Below are 25,586 nucleotides of genomic sequence, written 5' to 3'. Positions count from 1 at the left end.
ACACAAATCATTCCACACACCAACAAGCATACCAAAGGAAGTAAGAAAGAAAAACATCTGTTTTGGAATAATCAATAGCTTACTCATTTGTTTACTCTTTTAAAACTAGTGGCTGAAATCCTTGCTCTGCTGCTTTTGAACCCTAATGTAAATGAGGATTTCCTCCATCAGGGTTCTGTATCTGAAACCATTGCCTTGCTGGTTCTTCTAGGAGCAGAGAAACAGAAACATATTTGAAGCATGTTTGTAAAAAACAGTATATTCTCGGCATTGACAAAAGTCCAACAGCTCTGTAGCTACAGCTGAGCTCAGGAAGGATGCTATGGAGCTTTGAATTTCCAAACGTCAGCACAGAGGTCTTCAGCCCTTTGAAGACCTCAACTCCTAACTGTGATGATAACGTTACCCGCTCCCTCTGGCTGCACACCCCCAAACTTCTCCATGGACAGAAAGGGGATGAAAGGTAAAAGTCCCTTGATATCACAGATACTTTTGCAGTGGTGCTTGTTCACACACTTTAACAAAGAAGTAACCTTGCTTCTCTCTGACCAGTCAGGTTCCCAGACAACTGTTGCAAGTAGTTTATGTTCCCAGCTCATCTCTTCTAGTTTTGCATCCTGACTGTCCACAATTTTGCTGTCCTTGTTGTGGTCTGTAGGGTGAAATGGATGACCAGAGCTCACTAGCTTCCCTGTTAAAGACCAGAAGCATGTGCTGCACCCCAGCTAATCCTGTACTTATTGCAGAAGTTGATTAAGGAGGTGGGTGCTGGGAGGCAAAAGTCTTTGATTCTCAGTCGGTCTTCCACATCTATAAGCCACCAGAGACAACAAGATAGGGAATAAATTATAGCAATAAATCTGTGCTATCCCATACTGAGGATTTTTGATGAAACTCCAGTTGCAAAGAAAAAGCATGAAAGAATAAAAATAAAAGAATAAATGGGTGTCCAAGTTTATTGTCATTGTCCCAGATGATGAGTGGGGCTGTACTAAGTCCTCAGCTTTTGACATCATTGATGTCAGAAGTAGACCACTGCTGAGGACACTTCAAAAATCCCACCCTATGAGTCAAACTATATTAGTCTAGTGACCTGCATTTGAACCCACTTGCCTTTTAAAAATAAACTCCTGTACAAATCCTAAAAGCAGCATATGGTTAGTTCACATCATGGACTAATAATAGCTTACATCATCTTATTTTTAAAAATCAGACCTTTTTTGAATTATAGGAACACCAAAAATAGTGTTGGAAAATTCCAGAGTCTACCAGTCCTATAACTCAAAAGTGGTCAATTATTTTTTGAACCTATTAGAAAAAAAATAAACAAAAACCAAACCAAACCAAACCAAACCAAACCAAAAACAACAAAACAAAACAAAACAAAACAACACAACAGCCTCTAAAACTGCAACCTTTGTCTGCCAAGTTTCAGCCAGGCTGGATCACATTTTTACAGCACTTATAATCCCCTGAACAAACTAGGTTTATAATGGAAGTGCTGACAGACCTTTAGCTATTCCAGCTATCTTAATAACTCAGCTGTATTTATTTTTCATTAGATTTAAATATAATTGGTTGAGATTTAACTCTAGTTCTATTTGATGAGAACCTTTTCATTTAAATATCAGTTCTGGGAAATGAGTCCTTTCTTGGGTGCCTTTTGGGGTTATTACGAACATAATTTTGGAGTTGCTTTTTTAGATTTTTCTTACTACCTCATTTGTGTGGCTTTCCTTTTAATTCAAAGTGCAAGAGGGAAAATAAGCATTCTTATGAAGCATATGGTACTCAATTGTGGTTTGAATCCCAGTGTGAGGAATTCCACTAGAAGTTTCACACATTCCGCTTTGGTGTCAATTAAGAAATATTTGAGCTGGCTGGACACATCAATAGAAAACCAATGTGCTGATGTGTCTGCATCCTTGATACTCTTCTGAACTTCTTTTGATAAGTCTGAATGGGGGTAAAGGGAAAGGAGGCAAGGTGTGAAACAACTATGGAAACCCAGAAATGTGTGTGTCAGGGGTTGCTGGTGAGGTAGCTCTGGGTTTAGCTTAAATATGAGGTGTCTGTAATCTCTTGATTGAAAAATATTTTTTTCTGAGTGAAATATGACAAAGATGGAAGACCTTTGAAATTAGAATTAGGAAGCAAGAAAAAAAACTCAGCAGAATGACTTTAAAATACCAAATCTAGCCAACTGGTATCCCATAGGCAAATCTTCCACTTGCCTGTAGTGTGTCAGGAAACACGTCTGACTGCACTCACCTTACCAAGCAATCTAGATAGTGCAGTGTATAGCGGTGTTTCATTATAAATTTTTGAATTATCGGCAATAATTGAATATTTTCTTTCAGGTAACTGGAAAAATATTGAATTGTAACTGGATTAGGAACTATTCAACTACTCTACAGGAACTTACACTTTCATGCTTACCCATTCACAGTTAAAATGAAATATATTTGTCTACAATTTCAATTTTCTTCACATGATTAGGTGTGTTCTGGGATAAGTGGTATATAGTAGAATGTGAAATGAAAGAGGCCATTGGGAACTGAGTAAGTTAAGTAATCAAGGGAGAGAAACCAACAGTATCTGAAGAAAAACAATGAACCACATTCTTGTATTTACTCATGCAATTCCAAAGCTTATAGAACCTTTTTGTCCGGTATAATGAGAGCATTTGGTGAAAAACTCATTGATACTCCTTTTACTGGCAGTGTTTTTGCTCTCAGAGTGGCAGTGCAAGTGAGAAGAAACTAAATGCTAGCATTCTTCAGCTTGGAACAGAGGTGATAGGGAGCATGAGAGAGATGTGCAAAATCACAGACAGTATGAAAAAGATGAACACAAACCAACAATTAGTGAGCATTTGAAGAATATAAAAACTGGTAGGTGAAGGGGAATTACAGAATAACTGAACAGAAACAATACATCAAACAGAAATACTTAGTGAATAGTACATGAGCAAACTGTAGGATGCATTGACATACAGATGTAGTTGTGGAGGCCAAATGTTAAAAAATATTTAAAATTTGGTATTAACAGAAGTAGTTATTAAAATTATTAAAAACAATCTGATTTTCCACTCAGAAGTGTCTGGTGAGAAATTTTAGGGAAAGAGTTTCCTTCTGTTTCTCTTTCTTACATCCACCAGAGATGAGATGGCTACATGGTATCTCTGTATGACCCATTGTGTCAACTTCTGAAGCGTTATGTATGAGAACGTGGTACTTAACCTCTGATGAAATCTCTGGGACTTCAATACATCAATGAATCACATGCTATACCTGACAGACCTACAGAAACAGAGGCAGCTGTTCCCTGGTAATCACCGAGGTTCTGTGTTATCTAATGGAGTTCCATAGGGGCTGACTCATGCACAAAACATACTGCAAATTAGGTTTTATAAGAGAGTCTGTAATGAGACAAGTTAAGCCTGGGCATCTAACATACAAAGTGCAGCTGACCAGAATGCAAAAACAACTACAGAGCTTCCAGACTACATTATGTGTTTGGTACAAAAGCAAACAAATCAACCAACCACCCCACCAAAAACAACCACCCAAAACAAACCCCCCAAAAAACTCAAAACTAGTTGATAATACATAAGATACAATTTTTTACAGCACTTGTAGTCACTTTGTTGGCAGGAAGCAGAAACCAAATCATGGGCAAAATAAGAAAGAAAATAATGGGATGGGGAAAAGAAAATAACGAATGGAAGAATTGGTGTTAAAGCAGAATGGGTCTGTATTGTGTCTACTACACCTATATCAGCCTATAGATAGCCACACAAAGAGTGAATTTAAGCAATTAGCAGAGTCCCCTTTCCTTGGCTGGTTTCACTATATTTGTGTTCTGATCATTAAGACACCCAAGATTTAACCTGGGACCTTTGAGTTCTGCCTGGAAAGCCAAAAATTAGCCTGTGCCTTGCCAAACCAGGAGGTGCTTCGTTAGGCCAGTCTCAGCTTGTAGTTGCTTTTTCCGTCATCTCTGTTAATGCTTGACCCACATCAGCTCTGGGAGAACAGCAGAAGAATCAAGAGAGTTGCATGTGGCTGGACTGATCCGCGAGCTGATGTCTGGGCTGGGTGATGATGGGACTTGCGCCTGACTTACCACCTGTCCAGCAACGAGGTACTGAGGCTGCCACAGAAAGCCAGAGCCTGAGGTGGGATGTGACCCATTTCTAGAATTGGAATGGAAATTCCAAGTCTTGGTGTAATTCACAAAGACTCATTGTAACTGAGGTTTCTGTTGTTGGTGGTGGTTTTTTGTTTGTTTTGTTGTTGTTGTGTTTGTGTGTGTGTGGTGTTTATGGTTTTTGTGTGGTTTTTTGTTTGGGTGGTTGGTTTGTTTTTGTTGTTGGTGGTGTTGTTTTTTTTTTTTGTTTTGTTTTTTTTTTTCCTCAATGGTTATTAAGATAAATTTTAATTTCAAATTTGTTTTATTGCTAGCAAAATCAAAAGTAAGTTGTTTCTGGAGCCAAGGAAGATTTTTCAATGTGCTTCTCACATTCTGTCTGGAACAGAGTCAGTCACAGTATTATCACTACTTGTTAACATATTAGTAGAGCTGTTTGAAGCTTATGATTTCTTATATTGCAATAGCTGGTAATATTGTGATTAAAAAAATAAACCACAATATTTTTTTCTTTCTTGAAATACCTGTGGCACCAGTGAAGTACTGTTCTAATAGGTGTCAGAAGTTTGTTGTTGTTGGATTTTTGTGTGTTTGTTTGTTGTTTTTCCCATTTTAAAAGCTTCCCATTGTCAGAGAGGCCTACTAACATCCATGATGCCAAATACTTCACTCAACAAAACCACTTGTCCAGAGCTTATGACTGCAGGGCAAGCAGAGCATTTGGATTCTCCCAGGGATCCCAGGTCTCCCAGGACCATAAGCCACTGACTCACCTCATCCCAATGAATTCTTCTTCTCCAGAACCTCTTACGTACCCAAATATCTAATTTGAGACATCGGAAGAACAGCTGGGATGGTTGCCTTAAAACTGTGCAATCCATAGTAGATGTGCATTTTGAGTGACCCTGCCTAAGACCAAATTTCCCTTCCAGGGTTGTGCAAGCTGGGGCTGGCAGAACTGAGGGCTCCCACCACCTTTAGCTGTGGAAATCATGCACCTCGGGCAGGCAAAAGCAAAATGTTGGCATTGTTCAGTGTCACTGATGCTGGAACAGATGAAGAAACAGTTATTAATTCAAACCATTTGGTCCTAGTGTAACGCAACCCTGATGCAATTTCGTAGCTTTCCGGGAAGTAGCCAAGCAATGCTGGATTATGACCCTTACAGCAATATAGCATTAAAAAGTTACCAAAACCATTTCACTATTTTCATGTTTTCAGGCGTCAGAAGCCGCAGAGAAAAAAAAAAATATCATTTTTGTTGTAGGATTCTCATTTGAAAAAAAGCTAATGGACTATTGACAGTACAAAAAGCTAGTATGTTTTTCATACTAAAACATATAATTTTAGCTGTGGTTGAATCTTGAGATACATTAGTTAATTTGCCAATTATATGCTGTTCTATTTATATAATATTACAATATGCTTTAATTTTTCTAGCAGTCATCACCATGTTGTTTTGTGTATGTTCATATTATTAACTATGAGAACTTTCAAAATTTTTCAGATTTTTTCTCAGACTTCATGTAAGATTATTTTAAAACAATTTGCTCTACTTCCATGCTGATGCTACTGACAGCCCAGAATTAGTAAATTGGAACTTTCTTCTTTAAAAAGTACAGTAAGCTGTACTGTTAGTTGCTAATATCTTTTCGAATCTACAGCAAATCATTTTCCCATTCAAACAGGAAAATTATTTTAGTAAAGATTTTGACTTGTATTCAAATTATTGCTATTAGCAACTTGAACAAGTAAATTTACTAAGTTATGTTTGATTACTGTTACATGAACTGTTGAGTCAATAGATTATCTAGACTTACCCAGGTATATCCAGATGTATCCCATCCTTAGCCATCAATAAATGCATTGGATAAAATTATCAGGAGCTACCAAAAAGTTGTATATCCTATCTGCAGTCTGTAAGCCCAACCTTACGGTAATACATTTTGACCTATATTATTCCATTTTAGTGACATTAGGTCTCATTCCATACAAAATTTCTACAAAAATTAAGAATACATTGTTTTTTGAAGTGCTGTATTTATGCTAGTATACACAACGTTGGCTTGGGGAAATGAAGCAGAATTCAGCAAAGGTAGCTCAAACGCAAACATTCACAAATCCCTGTAGAGGATCTGGCCATATTCTTCAGTCTTCAACCACTATTCCTAATGTAGGATTTGCAGGAATTTCCATCACCACCTTGTCACGGAATTTTCTGCTTTAATAATCCTCTTTTCTCAAGGAATTTAATACTTCTCTCTCTTTGTCCCAAGCTCACAAGGAGTCCATTTCTTGTTCCGGTCTCAGCACATGCTTTGAAGCTCCATGTAACTCACCAGCAGACTCTGAAAATGCTAGTCATCTAACTGTGAAAATGTTAATCCAAATATAGAAGTCTAAAGTTTCCATTAATACCTTCACATTGAAATCGTGGATACCTACAAAAAGAGGTGGTTCAAGTCTGCTTTCTTGGAGTCCTACATGCGGAACACGCTCAGCTTTTCGTACGCCCAATTAGAAAAACTCTGCTGAATGAAATTAATTGCACTATTGCCTTAAGGAAAGTTTCTACATTGTCATTTCTTATATGTTGTTTACCTGTTTTATAGATGCCAAAACAGAAGCTGAAGACAATTTTGCATTTTAAGTTGTGAGTTCTCAAGTAGGAAACTGCATCCAGGCTGTCCACGCTGTTTATTTCAGGTATATAATTGCATCACTTCTAGGACACATGCAAAGAACATTTTGTTGCTGTGATGGTTTTGTTTTGGTTTGGGTTTTTTTGTGTTGGTTTCTTTTGTGTGTGTGTGTTGGGTGGAGGAGTGTGTTACGTTTTTTATTTCATTAAATAAACTGCATTTATTCCACATTCATTCTGTTAAGGAGTTAATCAGTAGGCTTAATGCTTAGATTTGATGGAATCATGCAAGAATGTTTTCTTCATGACAGGAAATAATGAAAGAAAGGCTGTCCATTACTAACAAAAAAAAAAAAAAAAAAAAAGATGTGTGGTCATTTTTTCTTCTAATAGCCTTCACATGAATAGGAAGTTGTTGCAGAGAGGAAGGGAATAAACTCTTTTCTATGTTCAAGTGGCTGTAGTGAATAGTAATGAACTTAAATTGCCAGCAAAGGAATTAAACTGAATAATAAGAAAAATATTTTCTAATGGTAAGGCTAATTAAGCACTAGATGGTCCAAGGAGCCCACAAAATATAAATTATTGGAAGTTTAAAGAACATATTGGGCAAAGTTTGATATGGCTACCAGTTCTTCTGATTTCAACAGAGAGAGGTCTGGTAGATGACCCCTTAAAGTTCCTTTCAACTCCATTTTTCCATCATCCTTTATCTATCTGTCTGTCTATCTATCTATCTATCTATCTACCTATCTATTTATTGTTCATATTTTCCATGTAATTTTTGAAGCTTTTGGATTGACAATACTTTGAATTTATTCACACCTTGCTCAATATGAAATATCTTTCTGGCTTGCTTTTACCAATTCTAAGCTGAATAACTCATTTATACTACAAATGTATAATACTTTAATATAACACTTAACTTTCTGTATGATTTTGCAGCCCACAACCCAGTGTCAGATATTTTGGCAGGGCGAAATGAACTAGTTCACCTTTATTTTCCTTTATGCAAGATAAATAGCACAGCAATACTTTCACCCTTTTGACATATTTTCAAGTTGTGAATTTTCTGTTTAAGTCTATCAGTGAGGAAACAAATCAAGTATCATCTGGCAGCATTCAGGATACAGTTCTGCCACTGATCAGCCCCTTGAGATGCCTCAGATAATGTGGTTTGTTTGGTTTTTTTGGTCTTCTTTTAAACTGCAGGTTTTCTGAGGAAAGAACAGTTTACACTATGACACTCCATTCTGGGATTCCATTGCCCGTTTTTCCAATGCACTTTTGCACTAAGGAAATAAGTGCCTAATGACATAGTATCAAACAACCTGTGATGAAATATGATAAAAATGCAGTGTGTTGCCAATTTATTGTATTCTCAGAGCAGTAAAGAATAACATCTCTTTCATTTTGCTAGATTTTAATGCATACACTGACTGTGTGAAGCAGATGTACAAGACTTTGAGTGTTCCCATGAAAACCGCCTGGAAAGCTCTACGGACTCATGAGATTTTTGCTACACCACACACGCAGGCTTGCAGATCCAGTTTTTAATTCTGATGTAAGCAGAAACCTTTGTGACATGAACAACCTTCATAGAACAAAGCCTGTGTAAAAGCAAATTTCCAGTGACTTTTGCTTTGCCACATTCTAACTGATTCATGAAAGCAGAACAGCAACAAACAGCATTGTGTCATTACTTGCTTCATCATGGAAATGCCTTCAGCTCTACAAAGAACAAGAAAAGGCAATCTAGAAGAGAGATGATATCAATATAAACACTGGGAAAACTTGAGAGTTCATTTAGGCCCTGATCCAAATATTCAAAAAGTCATTAGGAATCTTTCTAGCAACTTTTCTCACTGTTTTTTGAACATGTGTATTTTAAGTTACATTTGCCTTTCCTTCCTTAGACAAATGCAGTATGCTGTTGGACTCTGTAGGGAAAATGATTAATCTCTTCATTTTTCTAAAGATTATAACAATTAAATGTTAATATTTTATCATTTTGTATGTAATTTATGACCATTGACTCCTACAAGATAAACTATTTTTACCTGCAACACAAAAAGCAAAAGGAATTGTGACCACTATGCCATTGTTTTAACAGCAACATAATGAATTAATGTAACTCATTCATTCTTGTAACTCATTAAGAGTAATTAACATATTGTGGCACAAATTTGGATCCACATTACTGCATCAGAGATGATTTATTGAGTTAATTCATTCCTTGGTGTAACCAAGATTAAAATCAAGACCACCAAGAGATTAGAAGACTTTCTGAGTATTAAAAAATTCTTTCTTTCTTTTTTTTACAGTTCTTTGAATTTGTGCACTATCATCTGCCTCTAGTTGGGTGGTCATTTTCTTAACTGCCTCCCTACTCAACTGCTGCTTCATGCTAAGGAACTTGCTAGTGGTGCACTCTTCACTCAGGCACAAGGGTCAGGCAACTGGGGAACAGATATTGTTGTAGAGAAGGCTTCTAGTTCATTGCTCTTTTGCTTCAATATAAAATAAATGTACATATTTAAATTTAACTAAACTCTTCTGTGAGGAAGCAGAGGAGAAATTTATATTTTCCACCAGTATTCACTCCAAATTGAAACAGAAAGTAAAAAATTTCATGAACTAAAAAAATTTCTAGGAGTTTTGAGTCAGAAACGTCAAATAAGAGAAAACAGGCTTTAAATCTAATTGAAGGTAGCATAATAAAAACATATTGAATACAGAATAATCTTTTGTTTAGATTCACCTGAGTAGGAAAAAAAGTCCAAAAAAGTGTTATAGCAGCATGACTGTCTTTTTCAAAGCTAGTATTGGAAAGTTGGTATTTCAGTGTTGGAAAACCTATTAACATTGATAATACTTCATTATTGATTTAAAATAATAACTGTAAAAACCCTGTTTACAAGTCCAGCAATGTCAGATATTTCTCCCCAAAGAATTCCACTGACTGAAAGCACAAACATTTCTTCCTGTTTCTCCTTGCAACCTTTAACATTCTGTCCAAGACTGTAATCAAATTTAGGCTATTATCTATTAATGGAAAAATCAAGTTTGAGAATTGAAGTTTTTTTATACAACATGCTCCACTTGTACATCATTTCTATGTTGTTTGAGTGATTCAGTTCATGTGTTGAGGTGGGAGAGAAGGGACTGATTACCACAGTTCTGACAGGATGGCACTGAAAGAGCTGATAACCTTCAGGTAAGATAGACCCAAGCCTTCCATTTGCAGGAAGAATTTCTTGTCATTTCCTGAAAAACACTTGAATTTATTTTCCCCATTTCATACATAATGAGGCAAGACAAGTGTTTAGTTAAAACCCTGAGAGATCAACATAAAGCATTGGATCCACAAACTCATACAAGACCACAAAGGTAGATTTACAAGACGCTTTTTTCTTTATATTTACAGTTTTACTCTAAGGAAATATGATGCAGATTCTGGTATATTCATCAAGACACAGACTTCTTTTCATTGACTGTGAGGATGAGTATGTAGGAAGTAATTTACTGCAAAATAACTAATGAATAGCAAGTTTACAGACTTGTTTGTGTACAAGATCACAGAGTCATAGAATCATAGAATTTTGGTTGGAAGAGACCCTTAAGATAATGGAGTACAACCATAATCTACTGTAGTGCTAAGCCATGTCTCTATGAACCTCATTATGCAAGTGTAGGTTCCTGCACCTGGAGAGGAATAACCTAATGCATCAGTATAGGTTAGGGGCTGACCTGCTGGAAAGTAACATTGTGAGGAGAGACCTGGGAGTTCTGGTTGACAACAGGTTGACCATGAGTAAGCATGTGCCCTTATGGCCAGGAAGACGAATGGTGTCCTGGGGTGCATTAAGAAAAGTGTGACCAGCAAGTCAAGGGAGGTTCTCCTCTCCCTTTACTCTGCCCTGGTGAGGCCACATCTGGAGTACTGCATCGAGTTCTGGGCTCCCTGGTTTAAGAAGGACAAGAAATTACTGCAGGGAGTCCAGCAGAGGGCTACAAAGATGATTGATTAGTGGTCTGAAACATCTTTCTTATGAGGAAAGACTGAAAGAACTTTGTCTATTCAGCCTGGAGAAGAGAAGGCTGAGAAGAGATCTTATTTACGCTCATAAATATGTCAAGGGTGGGTGTCAAGAGGATGGGACCAGACTCTTTTCAGTGGTGCCCAACGATAGGATGGGGGCCAATGGGCACAGACTGAAGCACAGGAGGTTCCATCTGAAGATGAGGAGAAACTTTTTTAAGTTGAGGGTGCCAGAGCACCAGAACAGACTTCCCAGACAAGTTGTGGTGTCCCCTTCTCTGGAGACATTCAAAACCCACTTGGATGCATTCCTGCATGATCTGCTCTAAGTCAACATGCTTTAGCATGGGGGGGTGGACTAGAGGATCTCCAGAGGTTCCTTCCAACCCCAACCATTCTGTGTTTCTGTGATCTGTAAGTCTTTTAAATACCTCCAGGGATTGTGACTCCATCACTTCCCCGGGCAGCCTGTTCCAATGCTTCACAACTCTTTCAGTGAAGAAATTTTTCCTATTATCCAATCTAAACCTTCCCTGGAGCAAGTTGAGGCCATTTCCTCTTGTCCTATTACTTGCTACTTGCAAGAAGAGACCAACACCCTCCATGCTACAGCTTCCTTTCAGGTAGTTGTAGGCAGCGATAAGGTCTCCTCTCAGCCTCCTTTTCTCCAGGCTAAACAGCCCCAGTTCACACAACTGCTCCTCATCAGACTTGTGCTCCATCCCCTTCATTGCCCTTCTCCTTACACTCTCCATCACCTCAATGTCTTTCTTGTAGTGAGGGGCCCCAAACTGAACACAGTATTCAAGGTGGGGCCTCACCAGTGCCAAGTACAGGGGGATGATCACTTCTCTAGTCCTGCTGGCCACACTGTACAAGCCAGGATGCTGTTGGCCTTTTTGGCTACCTGGGCACACTGCTGGTTCATGTTCAGCCAGCTGTCAATCAACACCCCCAGGTCTGTTTCCACTGTGCAGCTTTCCAGCTCTTCTTCCCCAAGCCTGTAATGTTGCCTGGGGTTGTTGTGACCCAAGTGGAGGACTCAGCATTTGGCCTCGTTGGACCTCATATAACTGACCTCAGTCCACCTATACAGCCAGTCCAGATCCCTCTGTAGAGCCTTCCTATGCTACAGCAGACCAACACTCCCACCCAACTTGGTGTCGCTTGCAGTCTTACTGAGGGTACACTCAAACCCCTCACCCAGATCATGGATAAAAAGATTAAACAGAACTAGCCCCAATACTGAGCTCTAGGGAACACCACTCATGACCACCTACCTGGATTTGACTCCATTTATCATAACTCTTCGGGTTCGGTCATCCAGCAAAGAGTACACCCGTCCAAGCCATGAGGTGCCAATTTTTCCAGGAGAATGCTGTGGGAAACAGTGTCAAAGTCTTTACTTAAGTCCAAATACACAACATACACAGACTTTCCCTCATCCACTAAGTGGCTCACCTTGTCATAGAAGGAGATCATGTTGGTCAAGCAGGACCTGCCTTTCATAAACCCGTATTGACTGGGTCTGATCACTTGGTTTTCTTGTATGTGCCATGTGATGGCACTGAAGATGATCTCTTCCATGAGCTTCCTTGGCACCGAGGTCAGAGTGACAGGCCTGTAATTTCCTGGATCCGCCTTCCAGCCTGTCTTGTAGGTGGGTGTCACATTTGCCAACTTCCAGTCGACTGGGAGCTCCCTGGTTAGCCAGGACTGCTGATAAATAATTGAAAGTGGCTTGGTGATAACCTCTGCCAGCTTCCTCAGTACCCTTGTACGGATCCCATCTGGCCCCACAGACTTGTGCATGCCTAAGTGGTGTATCATTATATCCTGAACAAAAAGAAAAGCTTACCCAAACATTAAGGTCAAAAACTCGAGTTAAATTAAACCTTTACAAAAATATTTTAATTTTAACTGCAGCTTGCTAACTAAAAGGGCTGAAAGCATGCAGAGGTAATTATCAGTGATTCAAAAGCCATTGCTAATGTGGTAATTTATAGTTGTGTTCTTTTGAGAGTCTCTTCACCTTCTTTACTACACAAATAAGGTTATTTCCAGAATCATTCTAACCTAATTAAATCTCCTATTATCTCTCAGCCAAGCATAATTCACAGCCTATTCTACCAACATCAGCCCTGGCAAACATTACAAGGAGTTTGAGGTGGATAACCTTTCAGTGGAAAAGCTGGAGTATCTCAGCTTTCTATATTAAATTATCTGATATCGTGGTGAATTTAAAGAGAGAGAGATAGAGGTAGAGATAGAGATCACTATGTGATAGGAGGTGGTTGGATATAGTGTTAATCAGTCAAAGACAATTATGTTCAGTAAAAGTTGTCATAGGTGAAAGATAAAGGCAAAAATGAGGTAAGGTGAGAAGAAGTAAGAAATATAGTTTCAAACCAGAATTGCCATTTCATCTTCACTCCAGTTATTTTTTTGATCCTATTTATATGCATATTTCTGCTATTTAAAGATGTATATAGGAGACTTTTTGACTAATTGTTGATAGACATACACAGGGAAAACAGCATACATTCATGGAAATGGAATGAACAGCTTCCACATCACAGGCATCTCATGTATCAGCTGCTATCTCTTTTTCCTGTCTATGCAAAACTAAAACCAAGAGGTGTAACCCTTCTGCTAGTTGATACTGGCAGCAGCCAGCACTGTGTTTCCTTTCACAATCCCATCTTAAGAATACTCATACTCCATTATGGGAAATGAAAAAAGAAATAGCCTTTTCTTAAGCGGTTCTTCCATTCAGATAAGCAAGCTTGACTATACAGGAAAGAAGAACCAGACTGAAAAGGAAGAATTAAATTTAAAAAAAACTATGGGGAGCTCAAGTTTATTTATGCAGTCAAGAAACCTCAAAATAGTTTGCAAGGATTCCATTTGATGCCCATCTTATCAGTACCTCCCTGAAGTCCTAGTCTATGTGTCAGAGTGGGCAGCCCTGGTAATTCAGGAGTCATTCGCCATGCCCATCCTAGCTACTCCTCTCAGAGCTGCTGGCTCTGTTCTCCTAAATGTGGCTTCAGAGTCTGCAGACCTCTAGGTCTTTTTACCCTTTGATTAAAAAAACATATCATGTCTTCTACCTGCTTATCAGTCCAGCTGAATCTGCCGATCACTGCTAATTCTAAAGAATGAGAGAGATAAATTAGGCATAACTGACTGTTTATTTTCCCTCTTTCTTCCACATCTACTAAAGGTAAGAGAAACAAAAGGTTTTTTCTTCACTCAGTGCTGTTGTGCTCATGCTGGATCTGAGTCTTGCCTACATGAGATTTCTGTGGACAAGACGACAGCAAGGATATCTTGATATGGGTTTCAGCCTAGCTGAGGTTCTCCCTTCAGATGTCCCTGTACTTTCAGGGATTGTATAGTATGTCAAAATAAGACTCAAGAACTATGCTGTGAAACTAATTTTGAAAACCTAACAGACCAAATCATTTCTGCACTAGATTTGTCTGTGAGCAGTTGTGCATTTTTAAGAGCTTTCTATTTAAGTAACTGTCATTGTACTTAGTACATTTTAGATGTATCTGAAGAAGAAGAAGAAGCAGGCACAGAATGAAATTTTCAAAGCATCTATTGTTAGTAAGAACTTTCAATAATTGGGACCTTAGAGCAGGACTGAAGTGAGGGAGGGAGGAAGGACGAAAGGAAGTATGGAAGGAAGATATACCCTGTCCTTAGTTCAGCCTTTTCACTACTGCCACACAATCAACAAAATTGTATTCATAAAGGAGAGCATCCTTCAGGCATTCAAAGGGCTGTTTCTGGGAGTACTGGTGAGGATCCACCTTTCCATTTGGTCTCTGCACTGAGGTGGGCATGGATTTTAATGAATTTCAAAGTGTACTTTTTTTGTTTTGTTTCCCCACCCAGAATTATTTCAAACTAGAGTAAGCTTTCCTAAAATTGTTGGAGGAGAGGAAGAAGATGAAGCAGAGAGCACCAAGCTGTCAAAATGATGTGTGGACAAGGAAAGGACTTAGTTTACCAGTGCATCTAGTTCTGTAGCCAAGGGGAGAAAGACTGAGATAAAGGATTTTTTTCCTCACTGGCCTGAGGCCCTGGAAATATGCTAGGAATGCTGCTCTCCTTCCAGAGGAGCTAATTCAGTTTCACTTGTGGCGGTTTAGTTCCCACTGTCATCACTCTCGCAGTGACAGTTGCCATAGTGAGTGAGAAAGTTTCTTGCCTGGTTTTGGGTGCTAAGACAAAAGGCTGCCTGTCTCCTCTGCAATTTGGTAGGAGACTCTTTAGTGCAGGATGATGTGTAGCTGTGCACTTACTGCAGACCTTGCTGGAGCTTACCAGCACATTCCTGGAGGGAGCAAGCAAGTACAAGCAGCTTTGACTGGTCATTTTCCTTAGAGGAAACCTACGACAATATCTATGCTTGACCCATGTGTTTTACCAGTTGTTTTTCCAGCACTTTATAGACTTCACACCTGTTTTGCAAAAAGAGAAAATATTAATTCATTTGAATGAGCATAAAATGGCTCAGTTAACCACAAAAGGTCTCCTTCTGTGAAACATGACCCATGTTTAAGAAGTTAGCAGTACAGAATGACCCTTTGGATGCAATTCAGTAAGAGACTGCACTGCTCTTTTTTGGTCTGCCAAATGGAATTTAAGACACTTTATTTTACATCATTCATCTCCCTGTAGAGCAAGAAACCTGGAAAAAAAAAAAAAAGCCAATCTAAAAAGATACAGATTTTAAAAGGGGCTACACAATGTCTTCATGTTGCCATTCAGTGCTAGCTAAAGATACAGGCTTCCCCTCTGCTGCGAGGTTAGATCTGTCTATTCATTTGGGAGCCAAAAAGTGCAGAAAGATATTCCAAAATACATAGTAAGAAATTTGAATTCATATAAGTGATTAGTGATTTTCTTAACAAAGTAGCCCTGTGCAATATAGCATTTTAGAGACTGGGGTACCCCCACCTACCAAGAAACCCCAGTTTCTAACTCTTCCTTAGACAGAGGAGTTCAAACCTGTATTCTCTCACTACCAGAGTAGCATAACTGCCAAATAAAGGTTTCTCATGGAAGGACACTGGCGTACTTCCTTAAAAGAAAAGATCAGAGATTTACCTGTAATGCTGTGGTCAATGGCGAGATGCACAGATTCAAACATTCTGAGATGGGCACTGAACCTGCATTCAAAAGGCTGGTACTTCTTTTGCCAGAGGAAATGAAATGTTTGGCCACCATTGCTTCTTCTGAGTCTGCATGTTAGTGTGCTCTGAGAGTGTCTCCACACTAATCATTTCAGAGAACTTAAACTAAAGTATTTTTTTTTCTAGCCTCTGTAAAGACATATGTGCCAAACCTGAGTCAGATACTCAGACCTGATGCACTGAAGCATTTATAAGTACATATGAAGTGCAATTCCAAGGAAGGCAGATTTTTGTTGTTGTTGTTGCAAGCTGAAGTGCTGTTAGCATTTATCTACCTCTGGATTTGGGCAGCAATCAGACAAAGAAGTTATTATTCTCCAGTAGGAGATGTTGTTTGAAAAAAGCTTGAAAGTTACCTTAACACCTTTATTTGCAAATCTTATTTTAGAACACCTAACACAGGTGCTCCTGAAAATATTCTGCTTTTCTGGTTTTGTGTAGATTGCTTCAAAGACAAAAAAAAAAAAAAAAAAAAGAAATAGCAGAAGAAAGATAAAGCTTCATTTTACAAATACCTGACCCAAAATGGAACAAAAGAATGGCCTTATGCTTAAGGCATTGAACTGTTATTCAGGAATGACCTAGAGCAAGTCATTTAATCTGTCTATATTCTGTTTCCATAGTGAAGGTCTCTTTTTCTTCCCCAGCGATTTAAGCAGTAAGCTCTTCAGGAGAAAGTTTGTTTTACTTTGTGCCTTTGCATTTATATTTAAGCAGAGAGCTTCTTTCTGCAAGAGCTTCCAAGCACCACTTCAATATAAAAATGCATAAATAGAATACAAACATGATGAAGACTTTACAATTTTTATGATCAGTTCTGGGGACACCAGTTTAGAATTTGGAAAAAGAGTTTTCCTCTGAATATATTTTTGGAAATGTTTTTTTAGATACATAAATCAAATATTGCAGAATACAGTTTCATTTGCACATATCTCCATTTCCTAGAGTCTTAAATGAACACTGCATAATCTGGAAGGATGATCTAATGTCATCCTCATTTGGTGACAGTTTATCATGGGCTATTTTCCCTGAAAGTATCATTATAGGAGATGTTACTCTTACTGCTTTAGAAATAAAATTATCTCCAAGAAGGAGCTATACATATAAAATGGAATCAAAGCCCCCTTATCTTCTGCAATATTTATGTTATAAATTATCTCAGGGACTCAAATTAGAATGTCGAAGAAATTTGGCAGTGGAAAACAAAGGAAATGCATGAACCTCCCTTAGGACAAATCTGATAGCTCATACTTCCATGTCAAATAGGCACTGCCCTTATAACGATCAAAACCCAGATGCTCAGCTGATGTAAGTTGTCCTCTCTCTACCAGTGGGGCCCTGGCAATTTACACCAGCTGAGTACCTGACTCGCATCACAGAATAACAGAATGTTAGGGACCTCAAAAGATCATCCAGTCCAATCCCCCTGCCGGAGCAGGAACACCCAGATGAGGTTACACAGGAAGGTGTCCAGGTGGGTTTTGAATGTCTCCAGAGAAAGAGACTCCACAACCTCCCTGGGCAGCCTGTTCCAGTGTCTGTCATCCTCACTGTGAAGAAGTTCCTTCTCATATTTAAGTGGAACCCCCTGTGTTTCAGTTTGTACCCATTGCCCCTTGTCCTACCATTGTTTGTCACCGAGAAGAGCCTGGCTCTATTCTCGTGACACTCACCCTTTACATATTTATAAACATTAATGAGGTCACCCCTCAGTCTCCTCTTCTCCAAACTAAAGAGACTCAGATCCCTCAGCCTTTCCTCATAAGGGAGATGCTCCACTCCCTTAATCCTCTTTGTTGCCCTGCGCTGGACTCTTTCAAGCAGTTCCTTGTCCTTCTTGAACTGAGGGGCCCAGAAGCGGACACAAGATTCCAGATGCGGTCTTTGTAGGAAACTGCCATGCCTCAGACTATGTAGCACAGTGCCTTTACCTGGGATTCTCACAACAGTCATGATACCTTTTATTAAAATGTGGCAATTAGGATTTTTGTGCTTGGAATCAATTTTTTTTTCTTTAGCTTACGCCAATAACATGCAAATGGGCATTTTTTGCAGTTCCAGGGTTTGGCATAAAGAGCAAAAATAAGATAAATGCACAAGTGGGCAGGAAGGTCATAAAACTTTTTTTCTTTTAAGGAAAGGTTATTACTTCTGACTGAGATGAAATAAACTCCACTGTGTATCAAGTCTGCTGCTAGTGTATCATCTAAGAGGAACTGCATTGAGTTCTCCAGTAATAAAATCAAAACCTAGCTAAAAAATTTATGTCATGTTTAAATAACATGAAAATTGGCAACAATCCTATTTCCACAGTATTTCATGGTGAGTCAACTGGAAATTATGCACAAAGTATGGTATTTGTGAGAGCGCAGGAAGAATCAGATAGGGAGCCTAGCATACTTTTTTTTTTTTTTTAATATTTGCATAGAACGTGCTACAGAATAGGCAGGACCTGTAAATCTTGTTTGCCATGCAAAAATGGGGAAAAATCAGGAAAAGCTTCTGAAAGTTGGTAGCAAGAAGCATTGAGCCTTATACTGAGTAGCTATATTCTGTCATTTTTACTACAAAAATTTAAGGATTTAACATAGTGGCTTGCAGGGTATTATGGTGCATATGACCTATGCGCCCAGCTCTGAACTCCCAGGGTTAACATGGTCACGTTGGTTCTGTACAGAGAAGTTAGGAATGCAAAGCTCCACATGGGAGCTCACAACAGCTGGTGTGCTGGGTGCTGGAACACACCATGCAGCCAAAAGAAATTGCCAAAGGGAAGGGTACATCTGGACTGCGTCTCTTAGAGGTACTCACTCCCCTTCCTTGACTCTGAAGACACCTCTGAACCCAAATTTGGAATCTGAAAACACTCCTAGAATGTCTTCATTTGGAGAAATATCAAGATGTGGTCTTTTGCTCAGTAGTCTAAAGGTCAATGTCTATGCCACAAAAAGTGGGACATTTGACATCCATGTCCTCTTCAATTCGAGTAGATTTGAAGTTCTTGTCAGGTGAGTACTGCCACCAGCTGGCTATGCAGTTCCCCAGACACAAGCGTCCTTCTCACCCTCCAGTTGAAGATGGGCCATTCTGTGTAGCCTAGAAAGAAAGACTTTTCTGAATGCAATAAAGAGAAAAAGATGATCTCCATCTGTCCTGGGATCAAGCATATTTTTCACCTCTGACTGTATTATTCATTATGGAATCAAAGGAAGGGGACTACTAGGAGCAAATGTGTAAGAATGAAAACTGACACTATGAAAAGGAAATAAAAATTCAGAGCTATGAACTGCTGAAGGTGGGAAATCCAGGCAACAGCAACCCCATTTCAGAATTTTGCAGGAAGGTCCCTATGGATTTGCAAATCCAGTAAAATGATTTAATAAAATGTGATTGTGCAAGGCGGCAGCAGTGTCTGAAGCATGGGTTGCAGTTCTGGTTCTTCAGGTGCAAAACCAACAAATTCAAAAGGAAAAAGTCACAAGGAAGAGCTAGCAAGATGTAGCATTAGAACACCTTGGTCTAGCTGATCTGAGAAAAAAAGTATAAGATTGTTGCTTCTATAAACAGGTCAATAAAGTGAATCCCTGGAGGAGGGAAGAGGGGTTTTAAGCTGACAGTATTGGCACAGGAACAGTCGGTTGTAAGCTGGCTAGAAATAAATTATGCTGAAAATTTCACTACTGCATCAAAGGAGTAAGGTTCTGGAACAGCTATCCAGTTGCAGTTGTAGAGGTAACTCCCTCTAATCAAAACACCACCAACAAAATTAGTTTTTAAGAGGATTTTGATCACTTCATAAAAGGATTACCCACCATAGTTGCTTCAGATAACAGAGCATGAGTTTCCATCATCTAAGAGGTCTCTTTCAGCCTTGTGTTACTGTGAATTTAGAAGCTGTTACCAAAATAACATAAATTTGAGTGCTTAAGCAAATAGGTAGATGTTTTTCTATGTATCTAAGACCGTTTATTAGCAGCACAATGGTTATCCCTTATCTGTATTTAAAAGGAAATGGCTTTCCATTTCCCACTGTCAATCTTTCCTTACTGTCTGTATTAATTATTAATGTCTGTGTTTCAATTCTCTTTTCACTTTTCTTATATGTGCTGGATGCCAGCTTGGTTTGCTCAAGGGACCCTGAGGGACGGATGGATGGATTAGCTGCTTCTATTTCAGCTAGAGAGCATGTTCTGTAACAGATTCATATTCTCTGTGGGTTAAATGCACAGAGCTCAACTTGGAAAAAAAAAAAAAAATCAGTGCCCAGCAAGTTACATCTGAATCTCTGTTTTCCACACAGAACTGGCATTTTCCCTTTTGTCAGCAACTTGTATTTTCAAGCCTACAACACCAATAGGCACAAGTTATTTTTGAGCTTAGAGCAAGCTGTACCCTTCTTTTGCATCCTGTTAGTGTCCAGAGGCTTCAATAACAGCTTTGGGACAGTGGAAGTATAGCAGTATAAAATGACCTGAAGCCAGCAGTGGATGTGCTGAGTGGCTGCTACAGGTACTTACCAACACCTTTTGTCTGAAAGTCACTGATTACCAGCAGAAACCATGTGGGAAGCACACAGAAAGTGTGTAATTAGATTAGAATGCTTCCTTGTAGCTGAAGTTTCTTGTAACCCCTGACCATATTTTGTTCTCAGCAGCAAGCTCATTGGGATCACATTACTGTGTAACATAGACCCAGTTCACTTTAGTCATAAGCAGCTGGATTTTAAAACCTCACATTGGCCCATATGTTCATAGTGCTTAACTATCACATAGCCTTTATTTGCATTAGAAATCTCTTCTAAGCCACTTTTCTAAGATTTTCTTGAACTTCAGAAAGCTAAACATGGAAAAATGCAAGTCTACTGCCTGCTTAATTTTACCTCAAATTGCAGCAAACTCACTTCCATCTGAAGAAAGATATCATAATGAGTACTCATCTCCTCTGTTGCATTTCAGTTACAAGAAATTACAGCCATCATAGAAGTGAATGGGGGTTGTCAGAAGTGTGAAAGAAGGAAAATTATTCATAAGCTTTCTAAAAAATCGGCAGCAACAGACCACTAGTGATTCTATGTTGTGGTTCAAAACCCAAACATCCTATGGAGCTTTTTTTCCTATTTTGTACCTTTAGCAAACTTTCATAATGTTTACACATTCATAGGCTAATACTAGATTTATTCAGGAAAATATTTTAACTTCTTTGTATTTTAAGAAATATTTCTGTTTCTCTGCTTTCTTCTGAGAACCATTCTTCATATAATTTGTAATGCTGTTTTCCAACAGTAAACAAAACAAAACAAACCCAATACCCAGAAATCCCATAGGAATATTTCCATCTCATTAGAGAAATTGATATGAACAAATAAATGAACAAAAATGAGCTAACATTCTATATAGCATTTTTGAATAGTGATTTTTGTTCTCCAGCTTTTCAATGAAAAATCAACATATGCTTATCAAAAGTCCTGAGATGGAGTAGAAGGGCCAGATTCAGAACCTCTGGGTATCCTCAAATCAGCTTCCACAAATAACGACTTTGCACTTGTTTCATTCATATTAAACAATTTGGCAATGCTGCCTTAATTTAACCTTGTTATTTTCTATATTTTGTACAAGTTTATTAGTGATTAAGAAATACTGGTAGTGATTCTGGGTTTCCTTGTAATAGCAGATTGCCACATTCAACTTTCCAGCAGAAGCTATTGACATTTCCTAGGTCACAGGTGGTAACTCTGTCCTTTAAACTTTTATATAAGGGGTTAAATTCCGTTATTGAAACCAGGACTTTTGTCTCTGCTATTCCTATCAGAAGGATGTGTTGGACCACTCTGCTTTGATGGTTTTAAAGAATTTCTTGCCTCTTGGCCAGTTTATGCTACTCTTTTTCTCATGTGACAGCACTGCTTTTTAATTTACATAGTTTCATTTTTTCCCCCAATTGCTGCATTTATCATTCTGTTGAATCAACAGCTATATTACCTTTTCTCTTCCTTAGTTTTACTTCATGGAATAGAACAGTTTTCTCCACTAACTACCTATTCTTCAAGGAATCACTCCATTAAGATTTTTATACGACCTACTCATCTGCCAGCAAGAAATAGCATTTGACTATTAACCACAGAACAAAGCCAAAGTTTTCTCTCAGAGAAAGATTTTCGGTCATGTTCTTCAAACATTTTCCAAGTATCGGGCTCATGGCCATGTAGAGGATGTGAACAAATATTTCAAATTGATATACTATTAAAACCAGAAGACAGGCTTCAGGATTGCCTAACTGTAAGTGATGAATTTATGAACACTATGAACTACTCCTAAGAACTCAATCACATGTAGAACAAGCCAAATAAGGTTTTGCTGTTGAGATCCTTTGTATGACATTACCTTTGAATTCCTAGAACTGACTGTGTTTTTTGGCTCTGATTTCCTTCAGGGGCAACACAAATGCCTGCAGTTTAAATGGAGACTTCTATTTTTGGTTATTTCCACACTGCTTCTAAAAACTGCTTCAATTGCTTCCTGACAGAATAAGTCTTAAATCTGATAAGAAAATTATAAGATACATGTCTGTATTTTATTCTTATACCTTGTCCACCTGACTTCCCAGCAGTTCTCTATGTTCTCTACTCTGAAATAATTCTACCACTGAAACGATCACTTTATATTAAAAAGTTTTTAACGAAATAGCTACTTTTGAAATAATGGATTATTCAAGAAATGCACAAATTTAAACCTACTGCATAATTTTATTATTTTTTTCCCATCAATCATATCATACTGGAATGCTGCTGGATGAATACAAACTCTTTAAAAAGAGGAGCAGGGAAGGAGAGTTTATGCAAAGGAGCCTGTGAACTGATCAGTCAAGTAGCCTGTCAAGAACTTGTGGGTCAAAATCAAAGGAACTGCCAAAAAGAGGGGCACAGTGGCCATCCCTACCTTGTTCAGTGCTCGCCACTGGCCAGCCAGTCAAAAACAGACAGATGGATAAATCATCTTTAAACAATTGGAAGGTTCTTATGATCACAGGCCCAGAGAGCATGGTGGACTTTAACTGCAGCTCTTACTGGAAGAGCAACTCTGTGTGTGTGAAAAACTGGTTGAATTACCAGTTCGAGAGGTAGTATTTAATGGTTCAAAGCCTAATTGATGGTCAGTTGTGAGTAACATTTCTTATATTCTGATAATGTTCTTTAACATTTTCATCAAAAGCCTGCATAATGATTTGTATTTGAGTTTGTTTAATAAATGGCACCAAACTGAGTGAGAACAGCTGATGTGCTGGAGAGCAGGGCTGCCTTGGTTATGTAGTAGTACAAGTTACCCTGAGAGACTGTGGGATCCCCATCTTTAGGGGTTTTTACTTGTTGCTAACTAGAGTCCTCGGTAATGTCTTCTGACTTTGAAAAGGAGGTTGGACTGTATGATCTTCTGAGTGCCCTTCCACCCAAAACTATTCTGTGATCATATTATTAACTTGGTGGGGTATAATCACGAGTCTGAATAGGTTCTAGCATTTTTTACTGTAGGGTTTGTGAATTTCTGGAAGACTTCTTTACTGTTTCTGATGGATCTGCCAAAGGTGCAACACCAATATATTTTTCACTAGAAAATATTGGTATTTAACAAAAACAGGTTGGAAAGCCTAAAGTAGATAAATGCTAGATAAGCTAGAAAAAGCATAGTTTTTGCTGAAGGAGCTGGCTGAACTAGATTATAGAAAAACATTCCTAACCACGTGACTCAAATTTAGAGTGAAGCCTTTTTTCATAGAATATCTCAACTTGGAAGAGACCCATAAGGATGGTCAAGTCCAACTCCTTGCTCCTCACAGGACTACCTAAAACTAGATCAGATGACTAAAAGTGCCATCCAGACTCTCCTTGAACCCTCACAGACTATTGCGATCACTTACCTGGAGATTCTGTTCCAGTGATCGCTCTCTCAGTGAAGGGCCTTTTCCTAATGTCTAGTCTGAACTTCCCTTGATACAGCTCCATTCCATTTCCTCGCATCCTCTCCCTGGTCACCAGAGAGATACCAGCACTTCAAAGTTTGACTGAACGTGGCTAGCTCCTAGTTCTCTTCCTTAACACATCTTCATGGGCAAAACCTAGTTTTGATGCTATTCCAACCCATCTCTTCAGTTAATAGGTCTTGATAAAACAAATGCATTGCATAGTTTGTATTTTAGTCAAAGGAATTTTGTGCAAATATAAGTACCTGATAAGTGCTTAGGCTTTGGAGTAATTCTATGAATTGGATTGCATCTTTGTATAATTCATGGTTTGTTATCACTAGTCTGTTCACACCTTGCTGTGTGGAAGTTTACAAGTTAACTCCCTGTGGTGCAAAATGGAAATGAGCCTCATTTTAAGAACAAACCCAGCGTGAAGCAGTGTGTTATTACTTTCCTAGAAAGTAAGATATTCTGAAGGTAGTTTTGATACTGAAAATGCAACCAGGTAATCATAAATCATAGAACTTTCAAAAACTTCCCCATTTATTTATTTTGTTGCAGGACTGCATATATCAGTACAGCAAAAGTTAGGAACCCTGTCTGGATTTAAGCAGTGTAGCATATTAAACAAATAGTATTTTAATGCAGGAAAAAAACAGGCACTTTTTTCTAATGTACAGAGGAAAAGAGTGTAAATGACATAAGAATAATTTATAAATAAGAAGTTAAAAAGACAGAAAAGGAAAACTATTACTTTTGAAGCAAAAAATGCATTTTTAAATAAACATGAATTTTAAAAATCCTGGGATCTGTGCACAAGGGTTCTCCCCAATTCTGCCTAGAATTTATTTGCAATAGGAACATTGTAATTCATTAGTGCTATCGTACTACCATCCTAGCTAAGGAAAAAAATTGCTTTTTCTACGACATGGACTGCAAATAAAAAGCCCGAAGATTGTGAACTATATCTGTTTAGTTAGGCAAGAACATGAATCTAGGCTTCTTACTTATCTTTAATCAGAGCTAGAAAACTAGTAATCTGAACTGTCAGAAATCATATGTGTGGTTTGCTTTTAATTTGATTGAGCTTCCTATACTATCTACACTAAGCCTCAACTTCATATAATTTGCTGGACCCACATTGCAGTAAGCAGCAGGAAAAAAATACACAGGAACAATTTTAAAAAGAGGACTCAGACTAATAATGTTGAGAAAGTTTGCATCAGTTAACTGTAAACCAATGCTACAGAAATCATCAGCTTACTATGATCAAATATGGGTGAAGTAAATAACTGGTAGCATGAGCCATCAGATGTGTAAGGTTCTGTTTCTGTAGTTGGGACTTGTGTCTGCAAGTACTGCTTTTTCCACTAAGTATCTATGTTTGAGTTACTCTTGAACAAGGAAAAGGTGATGCTCACACTATTTACAGGCCACACCAGCACTATACTAATTTTGTGCATTTTATCATAACTTTTGAGGACCACAATCAAGGCTTTTAGCACTTATTATAAAGTAAGTCACTCCATGCATTGTTGTCTTGCAAGCTGAGGCAGCCTTACAAACAAGGGAAGAGCAAAACCAT

General features: G+C 38.3%; 1 long non-coding RNA gene across 1 annotated transcript; it reads left to right on the top strand.

The window, feature by feature from the left end:
• Positions 1–218: 218 nt before the first annotated feature.
• On the top strand, positions 219–8,852 carry LOC139827773 (uncharacterized). The gene is made up of 3 exons (XR_011738710.1): positions 219–463; positions 6,429–6,858; positions 8,214–8,852. It is a non-coding gene; the product is annotated as an uncharacterized lncRNA (long non-coding RNA).
• The last annotated feature ends 16,734 nt before the right edge of the window (positions 8,853–25,586 follow it).

The sequence above is a fragment of the Patagioenas fasciata genome, chromosome 3, assembly GCF_037038585.1.
Source record: "Patagioenas fasciata isolate bPatFas1 chromosome 3, bPatFas1.hap1, whole genome shotgun sequence".
In the NCBI taxonomy this organism is placed as follows: Eukaryota; Metazoa; Chordata; class Aves; order Columbiformes; family Columbidae; genus Patagioenas; species Patagioenas fasciata.
This window is presented reverse-complemented; position numbering and strand designations above follow the sequence as displayed.